The sequence below is a fragment of the Mesoplodon densirostris genome, chromosome 4 (assembly GCF_025265405.1).
Source record: "Mesoplodon densirostris isolate mMesDen1 chromosome 4, mMesDen1 primary haplotype, whole genome shotgun sequence".
NCBI classification, from domain to species: Eukaryota; Metazoa; Chordata; class Mammalia; order Artiodactyla; family Ziphiidae; genus Mesoplodon; species Mesoplodon densirostris.
This window is the reverse complement of record NC_082664.1, coordinates 114,440,395-114,453,940: the sequence shown is the minus strand read 5'-3', so window position 1 is coordinate 114,453,940 and position 13,546 is coordinate 114,440,395.

Below are 13,546 nucleotides of genomic sequence, written 5' to 3'. Positions count from 1 at the left end.
CCCAAAGGGCTGTGTGTATAGGAAACCACCAATTTCCTCTTTGAATGAAGCCATGAGCCACACAAGACTCCAGTTTACCTGACGCTCTTGAGCCCACCTATGGTGGCATTTCATGAAAGAAGCATGAACATGGAGTGTAGGGGATATGCCCTTGGTCTTAAGAGACCCATACCCCGCTGCTGTTCTCAGGATCTGTCCCTCTGGACCCAGATCCATAGCCTTTCACGAAGGACTCACTGTATAGGAAACCACCAATTTCCACTTTCAATGAAGCTATGAATGACAGAAGACTCCTGAATTGCTTACCCACTTGCCCCCACCTGTGGAAGCGACTCATCCATGAGGCGTGAACGTGGAGTGCAGGACAGATGGCCTTGGTCTTAGGAGGCCAATACCATGCTGCTGTTCTCAGTAACTGCCACTCTGGGCCCAGACCCATAGGCTTGCCCGAAGGGCAGGGTGTATAGGAAACCACCAATTTCTCTTTCAATGAAGCCATGAGCCAGTGAAGACTCCAGTTTAGCTGAAACTCTTGCACCTACCTATGAAGGCGCTTCATGAAGGAGGCGAGAAAATGGAGTGCAGGAGAGATATCCTTGGTCTTAGGAGGCCCAGACTATGCTGATGCTCTCAGGAGCAGCCCCTCTCGGTCCAGATACCTTGCATTGCCCAAAAGCCTGGGTGTATAGGCATCCACCAATTTCCTCTTCGAATGAAGCCATGAGCCACACAAGGCGCCCGTTTATCTCACCCTGTTGAACTCACCTATGAAGGCATTTGTTGAAGGAGGCGTGAACATGGAGTGCCGGAGCGATGCCCTTGGTCTTAGGAGGCCCATCCCCTGCTGCTGTTCTCAGAAGCTGCCCCTCTGGACCCAGAACCATAGCCTTGCCCAAAGGGCAGGCTCTATAGGAAACCACCAATTTCCTCTTTCAATGGAGTTATGAAATAGAGCCGACTCCAGAATAGCTGACCCTCTTGCACCCATTTGTGGAAGCGACTCTTCAATGAGGCATATAACTGGAGTGCAGGAGATGCCCTTGGTCTTATGAGGCCCAGACACTGCTGCAGTTCTCAGGAGCTACCCCTCTGGACTCAGACCCATAGCCTTGCCAGTAGGGCTAAGTTTATAGGAAACCACCAATTTCCTCTTTGAAAGAAGCCATGAGCCACAAAAATCTGCAGCTTAACTGACCCATTGCCCCCAAGTATGAAGGTGCTTCATGAAGGAGGCGTGTACCTGGAGTGCAGGGGAGATGCCCGTGGTCTTAGGAAGCCCAGCCCCTGCTGCAGTTTCAAGGAGCTGCCCCTCTGGACCCAGACCCATAGCCTTGCCCGAAGGGCTGGCTGTATAGGAAAACAACAATTTCCTCTTTCAATGAAGTTATGAAACATAGCAGACTCCAGAAGAGATGATGCACTTGCACCCACCTGTGGAAGCGACAAATCAATGACGTGTGAACATGGAGTGCAAGAGAGATGCCCTTGGTCTTAGGAGGCCAAGAACCTGCTGCTGTTCTCAGGAGCTGACCCTCTGGACCCAGACCCATAGCCTTGACCGAAGGGCTGGCTCTATAGGAAACCACCCAATTCATCTTTCAATGGAGTTGTGAAATACAGCAGTCTCCAGAATAGCTGTCCCTCTTGCACCCACCTCTGGAAACGACTAATCAATGAGGCGTGAAAATGGAGTGCAAGAGATGCCTTTGGTCTTAGGATGCCCAGACACTGCTCCTGTTCCCTGGAGCTGCCCCTCTGGACACAGATCCATAACCTTGCCCAAAGGGCTGTGTGTATAGGAAAGCACCAATTTCCTCTTTGAATGAAGCCATGAACCACACAAGACTCCAGTTTACCTGACCTTCTTGAACCCACCTATGGTGGCATTTCATGAAAGAAGCATGAACATGGAGTGTAGGAGATATGCCCTTGGTCTTAAGAGACCCATACCCTGCTACTGTTCTCAGGATCTTTCCCTCTGGACCCAGATCCATAGCTTTTCACGAAGGACTCGCTGTATAGGAAACCACCAATTTCCACTTTCAATGAAGCTATGAATGACAGAAGACTCCTGAATAGCTGACCCACTTGTACCCACCTGTGGAAGCGACTCATCAATGAGGCGTGAACATGGAGTGCAGGACAGAGGACCTTGGTCTTAGGAGGCCAATATCATGCTGCTGTTCTCAGTAACTGCCCCTCTGGGCCCAGACCCGTAGGCTTGCCCGAAGGGCTGGGTGTATAGGAAACCACCAATTTCCTCTTTCAATGAAGCCATGAGCCAGTGAAGAGTCCAGTTTCGCTGCACCTCTTGCACCCACTTACGAAGGCGCTTCATGAAGGAGGTGAGATAATGGAGTGCAGGAGAGATGCCCTTGGTCTTAGGGGGCCCAGACTATGATGATGTTCTCAGGCGCTGTCCCTCTGGGTCCAGACCCCTAGCATTGCCCTAAAGGGTGGGTGTATAGCAATCCACCAATTTCCTCTTCAAATGAAGCCATGAGCCACACAAGGCTTCAGTTTTTCTGACCATCTTGAACTCAACTATGAAGGCTTTTGTTGAAGAAGGCATGAACATGGAGTGCTGGAGAGATGCACCTGGTCTTAAGAGGCCCATTCCCTGCTGCTGTTCTCAGGAGCTGCCCCTCTGGACCCAGAACCATAGCCTTGCCCAAAGCGCAGGCTCTATAGGAAACCACAAATTTCCTCTTTAAAATGAGTTATGAAATAGAGCAGACACAAGAATACCTGACCCTCTAGCACCCACTTGTGGAAGCGACTCATCAATGAGGCATTAAAATGGAGTGAAGGAGATGCACTTAGTCTTAAGAGGCCCAGACACAGCTGCATTTCTCAGGAGCAACCACTCTGGACCCAGACCGATAGCCTTGACAGAAGGGCTAGGTTTATATGAAACCACCAATTTCCTCTTTGAAAGAAGCCATGAGCCACAGAAAACTCCCGTTTAACTGATCCATTTCCCCAACTATGAAGGTGCTTCATGAAGAAGGCGTGTACATGGAGTGAAGGGGAGATGCCCTTGGACTTAGGAGGTCCAGCCCCTGCTGCTGTTCTCAGGATCTGTCCCTCTGGACCCAGATCCATAGCCTCTCACGAAGGATTCACTGTATAGGAAACCACCAATTTCCACTTTCAATGAAGCTATGAATGACAGAAGACTCCTGAATAGCTGACCCACTTGAACCCACCTTTGGAAGCGACTCATCAATGAGGAGTGAACATGGAGTGCAGGACAGATGGCTTTGGTCTTAGGAGGCCAATACCATGCTGCTGTTCTCAGTAACTGCCCCTCTGGGCCCAGACCCATAGCCTTGCCCAAAAGGCTGGGTGTATAGGAAACCACCAATTTCCTCTTTCAATGAAGCCATGAGCCAGTGAAGACTCCAGTTTAGCTGACCCTCTTGCACCCACCTACGAAGGCGCTTCATGAATGAGGTGAGAAAATGGAGTGCAGGACAGATGCTCTTGGTCTTAGGAGGCCCAGACCATGGTGATGCTCTCAGTAGCTGCCCCTCTGAGTCCAGACCGCTAGCATTGCCTGAAGGGCTGGGTGTATAGGAATCCAACAATTTCTCTTTCAATGAAGCCAGGAGTCAGTGAAGACTCCAGTTTAGCTGAAACTCTTGCACCTACCTACGAAGGCGCTTCATGAAGGAGGCTTGTACATGGAGTGCAGGGGAGATGCCCTTGGTCTTTGGAAGCCCAGCCCCTGCTGCAGTTTCAAGGAGCTGCCCCTCTGGACCCAGACCCAGAGCCTTGCCCGAAGGGCTGGCTGTATAGGAAAACAACAATTTCCTCTTCCAATGAAGTTATGAAACATAGCAGACTCCAGAATAGATGATGCACTTGCACCCACCTGTGGAAGCGACTCATCAATGAGGTGTGAACATGGAGTGCAGGAGAGATACCCTTGGACTTAGGAGGCCCAGCGCCTGCTGCTGTTCTCAGGAGCTGCCCATCTGGACCCAGATCCATAGCCTTGCTCGAAGGGCTGGCTCTATAGGAAACCACCAAATTCCTCTTTCAATGGAGTTATGAAATAGAGCAGACTCCAGAATAGCAGTCCCTCTTGCACCCACCTATGGATGTGACTCATCATTGAGGCCTGAACATGGAGTGCAGGACAGATGCTGTTGTTCTTCGGAGGCCCAGACCATGCTGATGTTCTCAAGACCTGCCCCTCTGGTCCCAGAACCATATCCTTTCCCTAAGGCCTGGGTGTATAGGAAACCAGTAATTTCCTCCTTCAATGAAGCCATGAGCCACACAAGACTCCAGTTTATCTGAAACACTTGAACGTACCTATGGAGGCATTTCATGAAAGAGGCATGAACATGGAGTGAAGGACAGAAGCCCTTGGTATTATGAGGCCCATCACCTGCTGCCATTTGCAGGAGCTGCCCTTCGGAACCCAGACCCCTAGTCTTGCCCGAAGGGCTGGCTGTATAGGAAACCACCAATTTCCTCTTTCAATGAAGTTATGAAACATAGCAGACTCCAGAATACATGACGCACTTGAACCTACCTGTGGAAGCGACTCATCAATGACGTGTGAACATGGAGTGCAAGAGAGATGCCCTTGGTCTCAGGAGGCCCAGCCCCTGCTGCTGTTCTCAGGAGCTGCCCCTCTGGACCTGGACCCATAGCCTTGCCCGAAGGGCTGGCTGTATAGGACACACCAATTTCCTCTTTGAAAGAAGCCATGAGCCGCAAAAACTCCAGTTTAACTGACCCATTGCCCCCACCTATGAAGGTGCTTCATGAAGGAGGCGTGAACATGGAGGTCAGGAGAGATGCCCTTGGTCTGAGGACGCCCAGCCCCTGCTGCTGTTCTAAGGAGCTGACCCTCTGGACCCAGACCCATAGCCTTGCCCGAAGGCCTGGCTCTATAGGAAACCACCCAATTCATCTTTCAATGGAGTTGTGAAATACAGCACTCTCCAGAATAGCTGTCCCTCTTGCACCCACCTGTGGAAACGACTCATCAATGAGGCGTAAAAATGGGGTGCAAGACATGCCTTTGGTCTTAGGAGGCCCAGACACTGCTCCTGTTCCCTGGAGCTGCCCCTCTGGACACAGATCCATAACCTTGCCCAAAGGGCTGTGTGTATAGGAAACCACCAATTTCCTCTTTGAATAAAGCCATGAGGCACACAAGGCTCCAGTTTACCTGACGCTCTTGAACCCACCTATGGTGGCATTTCATGAAAGAAGCATGAACATGGAGTGTAGGGGATATGCCCTTGGTCTTAAGAGACCCATACCCTGCTGCTGTTCTCAGGATCTGTCCCTCTGGACACAGATCCATAGCCTTTCACGAAGGACTCGCTGTATAGGAAACCACCAATTTCCACTTTCAATGAAGCTATGAATGACAGAAGACTCCTGAATAGCTGACCCACTTGCACCCACCTGTGGAAGCGACTCATCAATGAGGCGTGAACGTGGAGTGCAGGACACATGGCCTTGGTCTTAGGAGGCCAATACCATGCTGCTGTTCTCAGTAACTGCCCCTCTGGGCCCAGACCCATAGGCTTGCCCGAAGGGCAGGGTGTATAGGAAACCACCAATTTCTCTTTCAATGAAGCCATGAGCCAGTGAAGACTCCAGTTTAGCTGAAACTCTTGCACCTACCTATGAAGGTGCTTCATGAAGGAGGCGAGAAAATGGAGTGCAGGAGAGATGCCCTTGGCCTTAGGAGGCCCAGACTATGCTGATGCTCTCAGGAGCTGCCCCTCTCGGTCCAGATCCCTTGCATTGCCCGAAAGCCTGGGTGTATAGGCATCCACCAATTTCCTCTTCGAATGAAGCCATGAGCCACACAAGGCTCCAGTTTATCTGACCCTGTTGAACTCACCTATGAAGGCATTTGTTGAAGGAGGCGTGAACATGGAGTGCCGGAGCGATGCCCTTGGTCTTAGGAGGCCCATCCCCTGCTGCTGTTCTCAGGAGCTGCCCCTCTGGACCCAGAACCATAGCCTTGCCCAAAGGGCAGGCTCTATAGGAAACCACCAATTTCCTCTTTCAATGGAGTTATGAAATAGAGCAGACTCCAGAATAGCTGACCCTCTTGCACCCACTTGTGGAAGCGACTCTTCAATGAGGCATATAAATGGAGTGCAGGAGATGCCCTTGGTCTTATGAGGCCCAGACACTGCTGCAGTTCTCAGGAGCTACCCCTCTGGACTCAGACCCATAGCCTTGCCAGTAGGGCTAAGTTTATAGGAAACCACCAATTTCCTCTTTGAAAGAAGCCATGAGCCACAAAAATCTCCAGTTTAACTGACCCATTGCCCCCAAGTATGAAGGTGCTTCATGAAGGAGGCGTGTACCTGGAGTGCAGGGGAGATGCCCTTGGTCTTAGCAAGCCCAGCACCTGCTGCAGTTTCAAGGAGCTGCCCCTCTGGACCCAGACCCATCGCCTTGCCCTAAGGGCTGGCTGCATAGGAAAACAACAGTTTCCTCTTTCAATGAAGTTATGAAACATAGCAGACTCCAGAATAGATGACACACTTGCACCCAGCTGTGGAAGCGACTCATCAATGAGGTGTGAACATGGAGTGCAAGAGAGATGCCCTTGGTCTTAGGAGGCCTAGCCCCTGCTGCTGTTCTCAGGAGCTGCCCCTCTGGACCCGGACACATAGCCTTGCCCTAAGGGCTGGCTCTATAGGAAACCACCCAATTCCTCTTTCAATGGAGTTGTGAAATAGAGCACATTCCAAAATAGCTGTCCCTCTTGCAGCCACTTGTGGAAGCGACTCATCAATGAGGCATGAACATGGAGTGCAGGACACATGCCCTTGGTCTTATGAGGCAAATACCATGCTGCTGTTCTCAGTAACTGCCCCTCTGGGCCCAGACCCATAGCCTTGCCCGAAGGGTTGGGTGTATAGGAAACCACCAATTTCCTCTTTCAATGAAGCCATGAGCCAGTGAAGTCTCCAGCTTAGCTGACCCTCTTGCACCCACTTACGAAGGCGCTTCATGAAGGAGGCGAGAAAATGGAGTTCAGGAGAGATGCCCTTGGTCTTAGGAGGCCCAGCCCCTGCTGCCTTTCTCAGGAGCTGCCCCTCTGGACCCAGACCCATAGCCAAGCCCGAAGGGCTGGCTCTATAGGAAACCACCAAATTCCTCTTTCAATGGAGTTATGAAATAGAGCAGACTCCAGAATAGCTGTCCCTCTTGCACCCACCTGTGGATGTGACTCATCAATGAGGAGTGAACATGGAGTGCAGGACAGATGCTCTTGTACTTAGGAGGCCCAGACCATGTTGATGTTCTCAAGAGCTGCCCCTCTGGTACCAGAACTCTATCCTTTCCCTAAGGCATGGGTGTATAGGAAACCAGTAATTTCCTCCTTCAATGAAGCCATGAGCCACACAAGACTCCAGTTTATCTGACTCTCTTCAACGTACCTTTGGAGGCATTTCATGAAAGAAGCGTGAACATGTAGTGCAGAAGAGAAGCCCTTGGTCTTATGAGGCACATCCCCTGCTGCTGTTCGCAGGAGCTGCCCCTCTGTACCCAGAACCATAGTCTTGCCCGAAGGACTGGCTGTATAGGAAACCACCAATTTCCTCTTTCAATGAAGTTATGAAACATAGCAGACTCCAGAATAGATGACGCACTTGCACCCACCTGTGGAAGCGACTCATCAATGAGGTGAGAACATGGAGTGCAGGAGATGCCCTTGGTCTTAGGAGGCCCAGGCCCTCCTGCTGTTCTCAGGGGCTGCCCATCTGGACACAGACCCATAGCCTGGCCCAAACGGCTGGGTGTATAGGATACCACCAATTTCCTCTTTGAATGAAGCCATGGGCCAGACAAGACTCCAGTATATCTGACCCTCTTGAACCCACCCATTGGGGCATTTCATGAAAGAAGTATGAACATGGAGTGCAGGAGATATGCCCTTGGTCATAAGAGACCCATACCCTGCTGCTGTTCTCAGGAGCTGCCCCTCTGGAGCGAGACCCATAGCCTTGCCCGAAGGACTGGCTGTATAGGAAACCACCAATTTCCACTTTCAATGAAGTGATGAATGACAGAAGACTCCAGGATAGCTCACCTATTTGCACCCACCTGTGGAAGCAACTCATCAATGAGGCATGAACATGGAGTGCAGGACAGATGGCCTTGGTCTTAGGAGGCCAATACCATGCTGCTGTTCCCAGTAACTGCCCCTCTGTGCCCAGACCCATAGCCTTTCCCGAAGGGTTGTGTGGATAGGAAACCACCAATTTCCTCTTTCAATGAAGCCATGAGCCAGTGAAGACTCCAGCTTAGCTGACCCTCTTGCATCCTCCTATGAAGGCACTTCATGAAGGAGGCGAGAAAATGGAGTGCAGGAGAGATGCCCTTGGACTTAGGAGGCCCAGCGCCTGCTGCTGTTCTCAGGAGCTGCCCATCTGGACCCAGACTGATAGCCTTGCTCGAAGGGCTGGCTCTATAGGAAACCACCAAATTCCTCTTTCAATGGAGTTATGAAATAGAGCAGACTCCAGAATAGTGCTCCCTCTTGCACCCACCTATGGATGTGATTCATCATTGAGGCTTGAACATGGAGTGCAGCACAGATGCCGTTGTTCTTCGGAGGCCCAGACCATGCTGATGTTCTCAAGACCTGCCCCTCTGGTCCCAGAACCATATCCTTTCCCTAAGGCCTGGGTGTATAGGAAACCAGTAATTTCCTCCTTCAATGAAGCCATGAGCCACACAAGACTCCAGTTTATCTGAAACTCTTGAACGTACCTATGGAGGCATTTCATGAAAGAGGCATGAACATGGAGTGAAGGACAGAAGCACTTGGTATTATGAGGCCTATCCATTGCTGCCATTTGCAGGAGCTGCCCCTCTGAACCCAGATCCCTAGTCTTGCCCGAAGGGCTGGCTGTATAGGAAACCACCAATTTCCTCTTTCAATGAAGTTATGAAACATAGCAGACTCCAGAATACATGACGCCCTTGAACCCACCTGTGGAAGCGACTCATCAATGACGTGTGAACATGGAGTGCAAGAGAGATGCCCTTGGTCTAAGGAGACCCAGCCCCTGATGCTGTTCTCAGGAGCTGACCCTCTGGACCCAGACCCATAGCCTTGCCCGAAGGCCTGGCTCTATAGGAAACCACCCAATTCATCTTTCAATGGAGTTGTGAAATACAGCACTCTCCAGAATAGCTGTCCCTCTTGCACCCACTTGTGGAAACGACTCATCAATGAGGCGTGAAAATGGAGTGCAAGAGATGCCTTTGGTCTTAGGAGGCCCAGACACTGCTCCTGTTCTCTGGAGCTGCCCCTCTGGACACAGATCCATAACCTTGCCCAAAGGGCTGTGTGTATAGGAAACCACCAATTTCCTCTTTGAATGAAGCCATGAGCCACACAAGACTCCAGTTTACCTGACGCTCTTGAGCCCACCTATGGTGGCATTTCATGAAAGAAGCATGAACATGGAGTGTAGGGGATATGCCCTTGGTCTTAAGAGACCCATACCCCGCTGCTGTTCTCAGGATCTGTCCCTCTGGACCCAGATCCATAGCCTTTCACGAAGGACTCACTGTATAGGAAACCACCAATTTCCACTTTCAATGAAGCTATGAATGACAGAAGACTCCTGAATTGCTTACCCACTTGCCCCCACCTGTGGAAGCGACTCATCAATGAGGCGTGAACGTGGAGTGCAGGACACATGGCCTTGGTCTTAGGAGGCCAATACCATGCTGCTGTTCTCAGTAACTGCCCCTCTGGGCCCAGACCCATAGGCTTGCCCGAAGGGCAGGGTGTATAGGAAACCACCAATTTCTCTTTCAATGAAGCCATGAGCCAGTGAAGACTCCAGTTTAGCTGAAACTCTTGCACCTACCTATGAAGGCGCTTCATGAAGGAGGCGAGAAAATGGAGTGCAGGAGAGATATCCTTGGTCTTAGGAGGCCCAGACTATGCTGATGCTCTCAGGAGCAGCCCCTCTCGGTCCAGATACCTTGCATTGCCCAAAAGCCTGGGTGTATAGGCATCCACCAATTTCCTCTTCGAATGAAGCCATGAGCCACACAAGGCGCCCGTTTATCTCACCCTGTTGAACTCACCTATGAAGGCATTTGTTGAAGGAGGCGTGAACATGGAGTGCCGGAGCGATGCCCTTGGTCTTAGGAGGCCCATCCCCTGCTGCTGTTCTCAGAAGCTGCCCCTCTGGACCCAGAACCATAGCCTTGCCCAAAGGGCAGGCTCTATAGGAAACCACCAATTTCCTCTTTCAATGGAGTTATGAAATAGAGCCGACTCCAGAATAGCTGACCCTCTTGCACCCATTTGTGGAAGCGACTCTTCAATGAGGCATATAACTGGAGTGCAGGAGATGCCCTTGGTCTTATGAGGCCCAGACACTGCTGCAGTTCTCAGGAGCTACCCCTCTGGACTCAGACCCATAGCCTTGCTAGTAGGGCTAAGTTTATAGGAAACCACCAATTTCCTCTTTGAAAGAAGCCATGAGCCACAAAAATCTGCAGCTTAACTGACCCATTGCCCCCAAGTATGAAGGTGCTTCATGAAGGAGGCGTGTACCTGGAGTGCAGGGGAGATGCCCGTGGTCTTAGGAAGCCCAGCCCCTGCTGCAGTTTCAAGGAGCTGCCCCTCTGGACCCAGACCCATAGCCTTGCCCGAAGGGCTGGCTGTATAGGAAAACAACAATTTCCTCTTTCAATGAAGTTATGAAACATAGCAGACTCCAGAAGAGATGATGCACTTGCACCCACCTGTGGAAGCGACAAATCAATGACGTGTGAACATGGAGTGCAAGAGAGATGCCCTTGGTCTTAGGAGGCCAAGAACCTGCTGCTGTTCTCAGGAGCTGACCCTCTGGACCCAGACCCATAGCCTTGCCCGAAGGGCTGGCTCTATAGGAAACCACCCAATTCATCTTTCAATGGAGTTGTGAAATACAGCAGTCTCCAGAATAGCTGTCCCTCTTGCACCCACCTCTGGAAACGACTAATCAATGAGGCGTGAAAATGGAGTGCAAGAGATGCCTTTGGACTTAGGAGGCCCAGACACTGCTCCTGTTCCCTGGAGCTGCCCCTCTGGACACAGATCCATAACCTTGCCCAAAGGGCTGTGTGTATAGGAAAGCACCAATTTCCTCTTTGAATGAAGCCATGAACCACACAAGACTCCAGTTTACCTGACCTTCTTGAACCCACCTATGGTGGCATTTCATGAAAGAAGCATGAACATGGAGTGTAGGAGATATGCCCTTGGTCTTAAGAGACCCATACCCTGCTACTGTTCTCAGGATCTTTCCCTCTGGACCCAGATCCATAGCTTTTCACGAAGGACTCGCTGTATAGGAAACCACCAATTTCCACTTTCAATGAAGCTATGAATGACAGAAGACTCCTGAATAGCTGACCCACTTGTACCCACCTGTGGAAGCGACTCATCAATGAGGCGTGAACATGGAGTGCAGGACAGAGGACCTTGGTCTTAGGAGGCCAATATCATGCTGCTGTTCTCAGTAACTGCCCCTCTGGGCCCAGACCCGTAAGCTTGCCCGAAGGGCTGGGTGTATAGGAAACCACCAATTTCCTCTTTCAATGAAGCCATGAGCCAGTGAAGAGTCCAGTTTCGCTGCACCTCTTGCACCCACTTACGAAGGCGCTTCATGAAGGAGGTGAGATAATGGAGTGCAGGAGAGATGCCCTTGGTCTTAGGGGGCCCAGACTATGATGATGTTCTCAGGCGCTGTCCCTCTGGGTCCAGACCCCTAGCATTGCCCTAAAGGGTGGGTGTATAGCAATCCACCAATTTCCTCTTCAAATGAAGCCATGAGCCACACAAGGCTTCAGTTTTTCTGACCATCTTGAACTCAACTATGAAGGCTTTTGTTGAAGAAGGCATGAACATGGAGTGCTGGAGAGATGCACCTGGTCTTAAGAGGCCCATTCCCTGCTGCTGTTCTCAGGAGCTGCCCCTCTGGACCCAGAACCATAGCCTTGCCCAAAGCGCAGGCTCTATAGGAAACCACAAATTTCCTCTTTAAAATGAGTTATGAAATAGAGCAGACACAAGAATACCTGACCCTCTAGCACCCACTTGTGGAAGCGACTCATCAATGAGGCATTAAAATGGAGTGAAGGAGATGCACTTAGTCTTAAGAGGCCCAGACACAGCTGCATTTCTCAGGAGCAACCACTCTGGACCCAGACCGATAGCCTTGACAGAAGGGCTAGGTTTATATGAAACCACCAATTTCCTCTTTGAAAGAAGCCATGAGCCACAGAAAACTCCCGTTTAACTGATCCATTTCCCCAACTATGAAGGTGCTTCATGAAGAAGGCGTGTACATGGAGTGAAGGGGAGATGCCCTTGGACTTAGGAGGTCCAGCCCCTGCTGCTGTTCTCAGGATCTGTCCCTCTGGACCCAGATCCATAGCCTCTCACGAAGGATTCACTGTATAGGAAACCACCAATTTCCACTTTCAATGAAGCTATGAATGACAGAAGACTCCTGAATAGCTGACCCACTTGAACCCACCTGTGGAAGCGACTCATCAATGAGGAGTGAACATGGAGTGCAGGACAGATGGCTTTGGTCTTAGGAGGCCAATACCATGCTGCTGTTCTCAGTAACTGCCCCTCTGGGCCCAGACCCATAGCCTTGCCCAAAAGGCTGGGTGTATAGGAAACCACCAATTTCCTCTTTCAATGAAGCCATGAGCCAGTGAAGACTCCAGTTTAGCTGACCCTCTTGCACCCACCTACGAAGGCGCTTCATGAATGAGGTGAGAAAATGGAGTGCAGGACAGATGCTCTTGGTCTTAGGAGGCCCAGACCATGGTGATGCTCTCAGTAGCTGCCCCTCTGAGTCCAGACCGCTAGCATTGCCTGAAGGGCTGGGTGTATAGGAATCCAACAATTTCTCTTTCAATGAAGCCAGGAGTCAGTGAAGACTCCAGTTTAGCTGAAACTCTTGCACCTACCTACGAAGGCGCTTCATGAAGGAGGCGTGTACATGGAGTGCAGGGGAGATGCCCTTGGTCTTTGGAAGCCCAGCCCCTGCTACAGTTTCAAGGAGCTGCCCCTCTGGACCCAGACCCAGAGCCTTGCCCGAAGGGCTGGCTGTATAGGAAAACAACAATTTCCTCTTCCAATGAAGTTATGAAACATAGCAGACTCCAGAATAGATGATGCACTTGCACCCACCTGTGGAAGCGACTCATCAATGAGGTGTGAACATGGAGTGCAGGAGAGATACCCTTGGACTTAGGAGGCCCAGCGCCTGCTGCTGTTCTCAGGAGCTGCCCCTCTGGACCCAGACCCATAGCCAAGCCCGAAGGGCTGGCTCTATAGGAAACCACCAAATTCCTCTTTCAATGGAGTTATGAAATAGAGCAGACTCCAGAATAGCAGTCCCTCTTGCACCCACCTATGGATGTGACTCATCATTGAGGCCTGAACATGGAGTGCAGGACAGATGCTGTTGTTCTTCGGAGGCCCAGACCATGCTGATGTTCTCAAGACCTGCCCCTC